The 12497-nt window shown below is 47.5% G+C and overlaps 1 pseudogene; it reads right to left on the bottom strand.

Moving 5' to 3' along the window:
* Positions 1-12497, bottom strand: part of LOC131096331 (zinc finger protein 239-like) — a 123622-nt pseudogene that overhangs the window by 106682 nt on the left and 4443 nt on the right.

Here is a 12497-nt window from a genome sequence, read left to right as displayed (position 1 = left end):
TAGCTATACCCCATTCCCTGACCTCCTTTCCTCCCTTTTTCCTTGTCTTACCCTTCTCTTCCCCGGATCCCTTAACCAAACGCATATTTAGCTGTGGTTATAATCAATAAATTGTACATTGTTGATTTGTTACTGCAAAACCCCTGTGCCTCTTGTTGGTTATTTTTGCACCCAAAAATCATTCGTCACCTGTTTATTTCGGGCGGACCTTCACATAATTGGCGTCACGGACAAGGATTCCAGCAGCCAGTGAGATTTTGCAGGTTTTGTGTAGTTTGTAACCTCTCGCAGACTACACATGCCAAAGCCAAATCTCACGCTCGATTGAGCACACAGGCTCCAGAATTGACACAAAAGATTTTTTCGGTGCAAAAGCAGGGGAAATTGTCACTGTCACTTCTGTTACTGATTTTACCGGCACGGACACTGACACTGATACATCTACTGGTCCTGATATTGATGCTGTTACTGATATTGATAATGTTGTTGTTGTTGTTGTTGTATTTGAATTGAATCTGAACCTGTTACTGTTGTTTTTGAGGTGAATTTGAACCTGTTACTGTTTTTTACTGCTGTATTTTTTGTACCTGGACTGTCTAAAAGGGAAGGGGCAGACTTGAAGTAATTAAGCAGTGCCTTTTAGACAGATATTGTCCCTTCACCTACACAGGGAGCGAGGGGCGGCCCGGCAAAGGCTGAGTGGCTTTTTCCCTGTTCTAGGTTCTGGTCTCCTCACAAAGAAAACATTTCTGTGTGTATGTGTTCATGTGAGTGCGTATCTGTACTGTCTGGGAAGGAAGAGACAAATTTGAAGCAACCTCACAGGGCCTCCCAGACTGATTCTGTCTCTTCAACTACCCAGGGAAGCAAGGGGACAGTGGAAAGGCTGTGTGATTTGTGTAACTTAAGTTAACTCCCTGGTGTAGCTTTGGTCCCCTCACAAAATGACTAAAAACTTCAGTGCAAAAGGTAAAGCTGAATTTTATGCTCTGCTTGCTAAATACAATGCCACACCTTCTCCGGAGGGAGAAGGATGGGCAAACTGCAATTGGTTTAACTTAGAAAATGTTATTGATAGAATATCTTCTTTGCAACATGAAACAAAATTTAAACTGGGCAAAAATAAAACCATCCTCTGCTCAGTCTTGGGTGCCTGTCTCACAGCAGCCATAGAAACTCGCTTTAAGCGAAAAAGTGAGGAAAATGCTATCATAGACTCCCTCCAAAACTTAGTTGAAGTTTTGCAAAAACAATTGGATGAAGAAAGAAATGTAAATAACTTGTTACGGACTGCCCTGAGAGAGGAACATGTTAAAAATTCACAGAACTCTGATTCCTCAAAAGAAACAGAGGAGAAAGAAACTCCTCACACTAGTCAAAATTGTTCTCAAACAGAATTAACCCTGATGAAAAATTGTGGGAAACACTGCTGTAACAACATAAAACCTCTAATTAAAACAGAATACAACTATATCAATAATGAAGGTTTTAGCCCGCACAAAACCACTAAAGAAATCCCGTCCACTGCTACTGAATTAACAAAACTTGCAAAGCAGTACGGGCTTCTCCCCCCAAAATCTGAAACAGAACACATTTGTCAAGTGTCTCTCACTGGGGGAGATCAGATTCTTTTGTCAGAACAAGAAGCCGGCAGGTGCTGGAGACATGGGGTGTTCCTAACAACAGCAGACAGATGCATCCCATGGTCCCCAAATCAGCACACAGCTCATTGGGCTGAGGGGCTTAACCCCTTGGAAAGGAGAGACCCTTTGGTTGGTACCCTTGACCAACTCCTGGAAAACATTCACAAATCCGGCTGCCTGCAATTGATTCATGAAAAGAAATTAATTCCTGGTTTTGAATCTCCAATCCAATCACCTGTAAAGCCTGAAATTATGACCTCTTTAACTCAAAGGCTTCCGGGAACACTTAAACCTACAGCAATTCTCCTTCAGAAAACCATAGTAGCTCTGTCTCCTATAGAAAGACCAGATAAACTTCTTAGTAACCAGAATGACCCTTTTGTTCCCCTTTATGACTTGCTGAGAAAAAGAATAAAATGGGATTGGACTTCTTCTCAGAAGGAAAAATTGCAATTGCTGATTCTTGAAGTGACAGCTCACCAAGCACTGGACCCTATCTATCCTACAGACCCCTTTCAGGTGGAGTGGGGATTTGCCTCCTCACAACTTTCAGTAGACATTTGGCAGCAGGGTCCCGAGGGTCTGACAAAGCCTGTTGGATTTTATTCCTATGGTTTCAAAGATGCTGAGAAAAGGTACACTACCTGGGAAGGGGTGTTTGTGGTTGGCTTGGCTCCCAGGGAGATAGAGGAGAACTGGGCAATCCAAGAAACTGGGAGCTTGGGTAGCAACCAAAATAAACCTGCCTCTGTGACTAAAGCAACCCCTCCTCTCTCCCCCACTTCTGCTAACAGAGAGGAACAGGACAATGCCCAGATTGGGGAACTGTTAACTGTTTGGAGTATTTTCCAAAGTGAGGGACAGAATTACTTTCTTGTCTGTATTAACACCAAGTCCTATGCTATGTTTATATTTGGGTTGCTCCAGGCTGATGCTTTTAAAAGAGGTACAGGAGATAATACTGTTAAAGCAATGCAGGGATGGTTTGGGATTTTCCTAAACCCACAGGAAATTCAATCTGGTAATGTTTCTCACTTTACTGTCAAAAGTGTGCAGGATAGGGCAGAAGGTGAAAAGATTAAATGGACTTCTCACACCTCTTACTATAGATGGGGGGTAAATGAGTGTTCCAAAATCACTGCTTTTTGCCCAACAGCTCCAAGCACAATTCCTTCACTAAAGGGAGCAGATGATTTCAAGAACCCAGGGCATTACCCTGGACAACCTGTTTTTGGTGGACCCCCTGCTGCTGTAGGGGAAGTACCACTGCTGTTCAAAACCTCTCTGGCAATTCCATTGTTCTAACCTTTTCTGCCTCTTCGTGGCAGAGTCTGTTGTGTTTACTTTTTCAGAAGAACTCCGAGGGACATGAAGACCTGACAAACCATGATAACACTAGTGATGAACAACAGAAATAATGTTTTTCCTTCCCCTTATGGTAACACCAGGTGATGATATTATACATAACATGTAAATTAATTGAACTTGAATAAATTGGCTGCCACAATTAGAGATTTGACCAAATTACAGCAACTACTGCAGTCATTCTTATTGGCTTTTGCGAACACACCAGAGACTGCTATCAAGCATATTACCAAATTGGGAAAGAGTGAATGTGGATGATCACAAATTGGTAATTGATGCACTTAGTGCTACACAGAACAATGTTTCCTTAGCCCTCAGCTGTATCCAGGCACAATTGTGGATGCAATCTGTCTCTGCTGCAATTATAAGAGAGGGCGAGGAAGGCACCTTCCCCACAGAAATTCGGAAAATAATCTGGGACAGTGCCACTGAATTTGAAAGAGAATTCCAATCCTGGTGGAACCTGGTGAACTTTACCTATGATCCCATTTCAAACACAGCCACTGCTTTTGTCCTAACCATACGCAATGCCTCTGTACATTTGGTCTTCCCTGTTATTGCATTAGGATTAAACCATGATGGAGCTGTTCTCTATCCTACTGAACATAGGGGATGGGCCCGTCAGGTTGATGACAAATGGCAAACTGTTAACCTGGAAACTTGTGTTGTCCGAGAACAACAAGAGTTCATCTGTGAAAGCAATGCAATCATAGATCAAATATTTGTTTAGACGTAGAGCAAAATATCTGTCATTTCAAAATTCGTCCACATGAGGATACCCAGACAGCTCTTATATACATAGGCAATGGCTGTGCATGCTTTAGAACCACATGTGATTCTGTCTTTGTAGAAGATGTTGTAGTAGATGCAAAGAATCATTCAAATTTTTGTGCTTGTAACTTTACTAAGATAGTAGGATGCGATTTCTCTTATGAAGCTCCAGTTACTTCTCACCACCTACTGCAATCCAACTACACGCTGATCCAGAAGCTGATGCCCACTCCTATTAGAATGAACCTCACCCTCGTGAGACAACTATTGCTCCATCAAGACCTGATTGACATCCTCGAGAAAATCAAGGAGAGCGGACAGAAGAACCTGGTGACTGTTCATCACAACGTGAGACAAATACACCGGGTTATGGAGAGGGTAAAGCAAGATGCTGAGCATAGGTGGTGGGATACTCTCTTTGGGTGGTCACCTACTGCCACAGGTGTTCTGAACAGTGTGTGCCATCCAATTGTTGTTCTTTTGATCCTAGTTACGCTTGGCTTTATCTTGTCAGCAGCCCTATTCATTTTGAATTGGAGAATGATGAAAAAGCTTAAGAGACTGTCAGCTGTAGTCAATGCACACCGCTTAGCTGATGTACTCAATACAATAGATGTCCCCAAAACACTTGATACGAAACGGTTATGAATCAAGCATATGTGCCTTAGAACAACTTCTTAAATATCAAGTATGATTTGCAGAAAGTTACTTTAATTTTTAGAAAATAATTTTAAAAGACGATGATAATATTATGATTTGTTTGTTGTTTTGATTATTTGTGATTTGTTTTAATCATTTTGAAATTGTTAAACAAATGATATTGCTTTCAGTGATGAATATTTTTTGAAATTGTTAAAATTAATCATAATTTTTTGAAATCGTTATAAAAAATAACCACGTGTGAAGTTGTTATGATGATCAATAATAATTATGTTTATGTTTGTTGGTTCCCCTTTTCCCTTTTTCTTTTCCTTCTCTTCCCCTTTTATCCCCTCTCTCCTGTCATCCCTACTTTTCCGGGGTTATGCTACCAACGTGCAACGAGTTTCGAAGACACTCTAGAGCTCTGCTGATGAAGATTCCTCAAGACAATCGTGAGTCACGGGGTCGTGTAGAAGTCCATCCGAAAATCCTTCATTTTTTGCCTCACAATTGTCATGAGAAAAGACTACCGAAGAGTTAAAAGTGCTAAGCCGGTTGGGAAAGAAAGTCTCCTGCTTATCTAGTGTGTTCACAAGTGATGCTTGCAGAACACGCCATGCTGTACTCGAAGGGGGCATGCTGCCCTTTTCTGGACAATTGAACTGGACTTTCTTCCAAACTCCTGGCCCGGCTGGACTGAGCTCTGGGGTGGCTCCCCCCCGCTCCATGAGAAGACCCCTCTTGCCTGTCTTCAACCACCGTGACAGACCAACAGAGATGCGAATCTCCTCATCAAGGAACCAAGAACCCCTCTGGCACCCTATTGACACCCCCATGGCACCCCCATGGCAACCTCCTTCCAGAGACTGGGACTGTACTCCCTCCCAACTCAGGGAGGGGGAAAACTTAACGTACATGTGAGCATTCAGCCATGAAAACAATGGACTTCTCCCCTCCATGGAAACCTAATTTCAGTTACCTTCCCCCAACCAAGAACAGTATATATATTGGGGTTCGGCCCGACTGTCCTTTGAGATCTCCCCAAGACGTGTACCAGCGAGTTTCGGCGGCGGGACCCCGAAGACATCACGTCTTGGTAGCTATACCCCATTCCCTGACCTTCTTTCCTCCCTTTTTTTTTCCTTGTCTTACCCTTCTCTTCCCCGGATCCCTTAACCAAATGCATATTTAGCTGTGGTTATAATCAATAAATTGCACCTTGTTGATTTGTTACTGCAAAACCCCTGTGCCTCTTGTTGGTTATTTTTGCACCCAAAAATCATTCGTCACCCGTTTATTTCGGGTGGACCTTCACAGCCCCCTGTTGCTATGGTCGGTCCCTTGGCAGCTCCATGGAGACCCCATGCCAGGGGTGGTTGCCATGGACACCAGCTCAGGCCTGCAGCCACAGCCCGTTGCCATGGCAACCATTGGCAGCCCCATCCCCAGGCTCATGGGATACCAGAACCACAGAATTGGCTGAGCTGGGAGGGACCCATCAGGATCCTCCAGTCCAACTGCTGGCCCTGCACAGGACACTCCAACAATGCCAGCCTGGGCCTGGCAGCGCTGTCCAAACGCTGCTGGAGCTCAGAGAGCCCTGGAGCTGGGACCCTTCCCTGGGGAGCCTGGGCAGGCCCCAGCAGCCTCTGGGCAAAAACCTTTTCCTGACATCCAACCTGAGCCTGCCCCGACTCAACTGCAGCCGTTCCCTCCACTCCTGTCCCTGGGCACCAGAGGGAAGAGGTTCCCACAGCCCCAGCCAGGGACCCGCTCCCAAGGCTGTTGCCATGGCCACCAGGGCTGGGACCAGCTGGGATGCTCGGTTTCCAGGGCCTGGGGTCCAGAATGGGATTCCGCAATTTCCTGCTCTTGCTAAAACCGCGCTGCCCTCTCTGCCCTCCCATGAAAAGCACAAAGGCAAAGGTCCGGGCTAGGATAAGAACAATTTATTAGGAACACAAACAAGATAAGGGACAAACAGAACTGAAACAATATTGATAACAGAAGGGATAAATTAAACAGTTTACTGGGAAAACCAAAACACAACTAACTGGGTCTTCCTGGCCACAATTTCCCCTGTTTGGAAATGACACCCTTCTTCTCAGGGAGAGAGAGAGAGAGTGTCCCTTTTCTGCATCTGGAAATTCTCTGAGGTGGGAGTGAATGTAATGACACAGCCATGGCAAGACCCTCATGTTTTTCAATGCCACATCATGACACTGGTAGGGGCAGGGAAAGGGACAGGTGTCTTCCCAGCATGGATCATGGGGAACATGGATCACCAGGGTTCTTCCCAATGTGGGTTCTCCCATGGGGGATGAAGCTGGAGTGGTGGATGAAGCTGTTCCTGCATTTGTGGCATTTGCAGGGATCCCTTACTGGTGGCTCCGTTGGTGTCTGGTCAAGTGAGAGCTGGTGGTGAAGCTCTTCCCACACTGGGGACACTCGTAGGGCCTCTCCCCTGTGTGGATGCGCCGGTGCTTGATGAGGTTGGAGTTGTGCTTGAAGCCCTTCCCGCACTCAGGGCAGAGGAAGGGCCTCTCCTCAGTGTGAATCCGCTGGTGCTGGAGGAGATTGGAGCTGCTCGGAAACCTCTTCTGACACTGGGGACACTCGTAGGGCTTCTCCCCAGTGTGGATGCGTTGGTGGGTCACAAGGTTGGATCTGTAGCTGAAGCCCTTCCCACACTCCCCACACTTGTGGGGCCATTCCCTGGTGTGGATCCTCTGGTGCCTGATCAGGTGGGAGCTCCGCCTAAAGCTCTTCCCACACTGCAAGCACTTGTGGGGCTTCTCCCCATCATGAAGCTGCTCATGGACCACCAGCTCTGAACTCTGGCTGAAGCTCTGCCCACCTTCCTGGCTCAGGGTGGCTCTTTCTTCTTCAAAGCACCCTGGGCTGGGTTTGGAGCCCCTCCTCATGGGGGATGTCTGAGGTTTTTCTTCCCTGTTGGATTCCTGTGCGTTAGAATCACTCAAAACGGCCTCTTTCACGAAGTTCTGCCATGCAGATTTTTCCTCCCTGGTCTCCATCCTCAGTTCCTTCCCTGGGGAAGGAAGGACAAGGACAGGATGGGATTTGCCTCCATGCCAGAGGGAAGGGGAAGGAGATTCCCACAGTGCATCCTTGGCAGGATGGCGTTGGCAGCAAGGTTGTCCTGCAGCCAGGGGCTGTGCTGGGCTGGGAGATGGAGCAGGAGAGAGAGTGATATAGGATTTGACTTCCTCCTCATCTATCTGGGTGTCCTGGGGATCCTTCCTCTTCCTCACAGCCTCCTTCTCCATCCAATCAAAGTTTGGGAATGGGAAATCCTGTTCTGGGAAGAAAACAAAGGGTGCGCACATTGTCTTTTGTACTGGTTTGAAGGCAAACCTGGGGAGGGTCTAAACCAGAATTACAATTTAAAAGAAAATGAAGATCAAGGCAATGATACAGAAACACTGCCTTAAACTGACAGAGTCAGGACATAACCTGACACCCTGTTATTCAGGGTGGTGGCAGCAGTCACAGTAAATGGTGGTGCAGTCCTGTTGGAGAAATGAACACGATTCTGTCAAAGCAGTGATCCTGTAGAAGGGTCTGGTCTTCCTCTGGATGTCCAGTGGTGGTTAGGGAGTTCTTGTCCTCTGGGAATTCAGTAGGCGAGCTGCTCCTGGTGTAGCAAAGTGTCAGGTTATATCCAGGTAGGAATGCTTGGATCCTCCCCCTGGGCGGAGCATCCCACAATGGGAGGATGGAATTTTATCAGTCCTGCAGTGACACTCAATGGCCCATTCACAGAAGATATCTCCCCTGGAGGGCGTTATCAGGGCTGAGTCATGGAAGAGATAAAGAACACTGCCCCACCTGTTTATAACAGTTGCTGAAGGTGGGGATTGAAAACATGCATTTGGTTACATCTTGCATGGCAACCTGAAACAGTGGGGTAATCCCTGCTCAGGGGGTGAACACCACCCCCCTTACCCAAACTGGCTCAGCTGTAAAACCCTCACCCTGGGAATGCCACGCATACAGGGGACAATGTCACACTTGGGAGGGGAGGGCTCTTTTTCATGTCATTCCCTTCCTGTCCCCCCTTTTCTATCCCATTTACTTTTCAATAAAATTCATTTTGGGTTTGGTCTCATTATCACCTTAATTGGGGCAGAGGAATCTCTCTAACACTTTTCTTAACCAGACTCACCAGACTGTGAAATTATTTTTGCACAGTGAGTTTAGGCACTGTTCTCTGACCCCAAGTGCCTTTGACAACAGCATGGTTCCCTCCTCTGAGGAAGTTGTGGTTCTCTCTGGAGGAACTCTTTGAAACTGGGCTGCAGCTTCCTCTGAGTGACTTATGGGAGAACCAATGAGGTAAATCGCCTTTGTGGGCCTGGAGAGTAAAGAAAATATTTTGTTGTCCTTCTGTTACAGCGACCTGATGAAGGTCTTCAGGGTGAGAGAAGTGGATGAGAATCTTGGTTCATGATCAGAAGGCTGGATTTATTGATATATGATATATAATACATTATAACTATACTAAAAGGAATAAAGAGAAAAGTTGCAGAGGCTTGCTAAGCTAAGAATAGAAAGAAAAGAACGAATAACAAAGTTCTGTGTCCAGCAGAAAGCAAGGACCAACTCTCCCGTGAGTGGTCAGCAAATCCAAACACTCACAGAAGACCAATCACAGATGCTCCTGTTACATTCCACATCAACAGATAATTATTGTTTGTATTTTTCTTCTGGGGGCTCAGCTTCCCAGAAAGGACAAATCCTAAAAGAGAGGATTTTATGAAAAAATGTCTGCGACATCCTTCCTTGAAATGTTTTTTAAAATCACAGGAGGAAAGGGAGCAAATGATACGAGCGAGACTGACAAGGTTCATTCACCCCATGGTGAGGAACATAACGCTGCTAAAAGTCCTACAAGAAGCTCAGCTCAAGTAGCTAAATTCCCAAATAACTCCTGAATTCCCATGCTTCAGTGCTTTGCGAAATGTGAGAATCATTTTTCTCTTCATCCCTGTCGCCTTTGTGACAGCTACAAAGAGTTTCCTTTCCTTTTAATGATATCTGTATTGGGCTGAATTTACACTTTTATCAGAACGTGCTAGCAGCTGAGCTGGAGCTGTGCAGGAACCAGTGGAACTTGGAATTGCCACAAAATGGCTTGTACTGTCAGTTTATTAATGTTTGGGATTTGTTTGCATTTTCATCACATCTGACTTGTGGGAAAATCAAATATTCATCAAAGTGATTTATGCAGAGTCAAGTTTGATTTCTGCCAAATTATTTTGTCCAGTGCCCAGGGTATGCTCGAGGGGTCCCTGTGCCTCTCGCCATGGGGGATATTTGGCAGGGGTTTGGGGGGGTTGTCCCTGTCCCTGTCACCCCAGGCCATTCCCCAGGGGGTCTCCATCATTCTCACCCCAGAGAATGCCTGGAGGGTCTCCCTCCCTCTCACCCTTGTGCCAGGGGGTACTCAGGGCAGTCTCTGTCCCTCTCAGCCCAGGGGATGCTCGGGGGTCTCTGTCCCCTCACCCTGGGGGATGCTCAAGGGGTCTCCATCCCTCTGGCCTCAGGCAATGCCTGTGCAGGGCTGGGGACCAGGGGCTCTGTGTCCCTCTCACCGCTGAGAGTGCTCGGGGCTGGGGGGGCTCTCCCACCTTCTCACGCCTGGGGAGGCCGGGGGGGTCTCTGTCCCTTTCAGCCCTGCTGTGACCCCACCCAAACATCATTGGGCTCTGGGTAAGCTCAATCCCAAACCCTGATCCTGGTCTCAGTCTCACTCCACATTTAGACACACTCACAGTTCTGTATTTATTCTCATCCCAGTTTCAGACTCATCTATCCCAAGACCCAACCCCAACCCCAGCCCTAAAGCCAATCCCATGTCTAGCCTTAACCCCAATCCCAGCACTAATCCAAATCTCAACCCCAACTCCAATCCCAGCCCCAATTCCAGCCCCTTCCTAAATCCTCAGCCCCAAACCAAATCCCAGGTTCAGCCCTTCTGGGGGTTTGGGGGTGTCTCTGTCCCTCTGAGCCCGATGATGTTTGGGTGGGGTCACAGCAGGGCTGAGATGGACAGAGACCCCCCGGCCTCCCCAGGTGTGAGAAGGTCAGAGAGCCCCCCCAGCCCCGAGCACCCTCAGCGGTGAGAGGGACACAGAGCCCCTGGTCCCCAGCCCTGCACAGGCATTGCCTGAGGCCAGAGGGATGGAGACCCCCTGAGCATCCCCCAGGGTGAGGGGACAGAGACCCCCGAGCATCCTCTGGGCTGAGAGGGACAGAGACTGCCCTGAGTACCCCCTGGCACAGGGGTGAGAGGGAGGGAGACCCTCCAGGCATTCTCTGGGGTGAGAATGATGGAGACCCCCTGGGGAATGGCCTGGGGTGACAGGGACAGGAAAAAACCCCCCCAAGCATCTCCCAGGGCAAGAGGAACAGAGGCTTCACAAGCATCCCCTGGGCACCAGACAAAGTAATGTTTTTTCTTGTCAGAAATCAAAATTGACCGTAGATAAAATGCCTTGAATTTATTTTTCCCACAAGTCACTTGTGATGGAAAGGCAAATAAATCCCAAAATTTTATAAGCTTATAATAGAAGCTATTTTGTGGCAAATCCAAATTCCTTTGGTCTTGTACAGCTCCAGCTCAGTTGCTGGCACATTCTAAAAAAAGAAAAGTGGAAAATAGGCCCAATACGGATTATGAAAAGGAAGGGGAAGCTATGCGTAGCTGTCGCAAAGGTGACAGGGACAAAGAGAAAAATTATTCTAACATTTGGCAAAGTCCCCCAGCCTGTGAAACAGACCTCCCCTGGAGGGGGCCAAGTGTGTCATTGTCCCCTGTGTGTGTGGCCTCTTTGGGGTGGGGGTTTTACAGCTGAGCCAGTTTGGGTAAGGGGGGTGGTGTTCACCCCCTGAGCAGGGATTACCCCACTGCTTCAGGTTGCCATGCAAGATGTAACCAAATGCATGTTTTCAATCCCCACCTTCAGCAACTGTTATAAACAGGTGGGGAAGTGTTCTTTATCTCTTCCATGACTCAGCCCTGATAACGCCCTCCAGGGGAGATATCTCCTGTGAATGGGCCATTGAGTGTCACTGCAGGACTGATAAAATTCCATCCTCCCATTGTGGGATGCTCCGCCCAGGGGGAGGATCCAAGTATTCCTACCTGGATATAAGCTAACACTTTGCTACACCAGGAGCAGCTTGCCTACTTGATTCCCAGAGGACAAGAACTCCCTAACCACCACTGGACCTCCATAGGAAGACCAGACCCTTCTACAGGATCACTGCTTCGACAGAATCGTGTTCATCTCTCCAACAGGACTGCACAACCATTTACTGGGACTGCTGCCACCACCCTGAACAACAGGGTGTCAGGTTATATCCTGACTCTGTCAGTTTAAGGCACTGTTTCTGTATCATTGCCTTGATCCTTATTTTGTTACTGAATTTGAATTCTGGCTTAGACTCTTCCTCAGGTTTGCCTTTAAACCAGTACAAAGCTCATTGTGCTCATGCCTTGTTTTCCTCCCTTGTTTTAGGAATATCCCATTCCTAAAACTTGGCCAGATGGGGGAAGACACCTCAAGGAAGATGAGGATGCCCCAGGACACCCAGGCAGGTGAGGAGGAAGTCAGTGCCCCTTTCCCCCTCTCTCCTGCTCCATCTCCCAGCCCAGAAAATCCCCTCTATGCAGGACAACCCCGCTGCCAATGCCATCCTGCTGGGAATGCACTGTGGGGATCTCCTTCCCCATCCCTCTTCACGGAGGGAAATCCCATCCTGTGCTTGTCCTTACTCTACCAGAGAAGGAGCTGAGGATCAAGATCAGGAACAACAAATTCCCACAGCAGAACCACATGGAAGAGACCGGTTTGAGTGGCTCCATGGGAAAAGAATCCAATGGGGAGGAAAAGCCGTGGAGATCCCCCATGAGGAGGAGGTGCTCCAAACCCAACCCAGGGTTCTCTGAGGAGGAAAGACCCACCCTGAGCCAGGAAGGTGGACAGAGCTTCAGCCAGAACTCAGAGCTGGTAGTCCATGAGCAGCTTCATGATGGGCAGAAGCTCCACA

The sequence above is a fragment of the Melospiza georgiana genome, unplaced genomic scaffold (genome assembly GCF_028018845.1).
Source record: "Melospiza georgiana isolate bMelGeo1 unplaced genomic scaffold, bMelGeo1.pri scaffold_29, whole genome shotgun sequence".
NCBI lineage: Eukaryota > Metazoa > Chordata > Aves > Passeriformes > Passerellidae > Melospiza > Melospiza georgiana.
The sequence above is the reverse complement of the archived record's forward strand: the minus strand, read 5'-3'. Positions and strand labels throughout refer to the sequence as shown.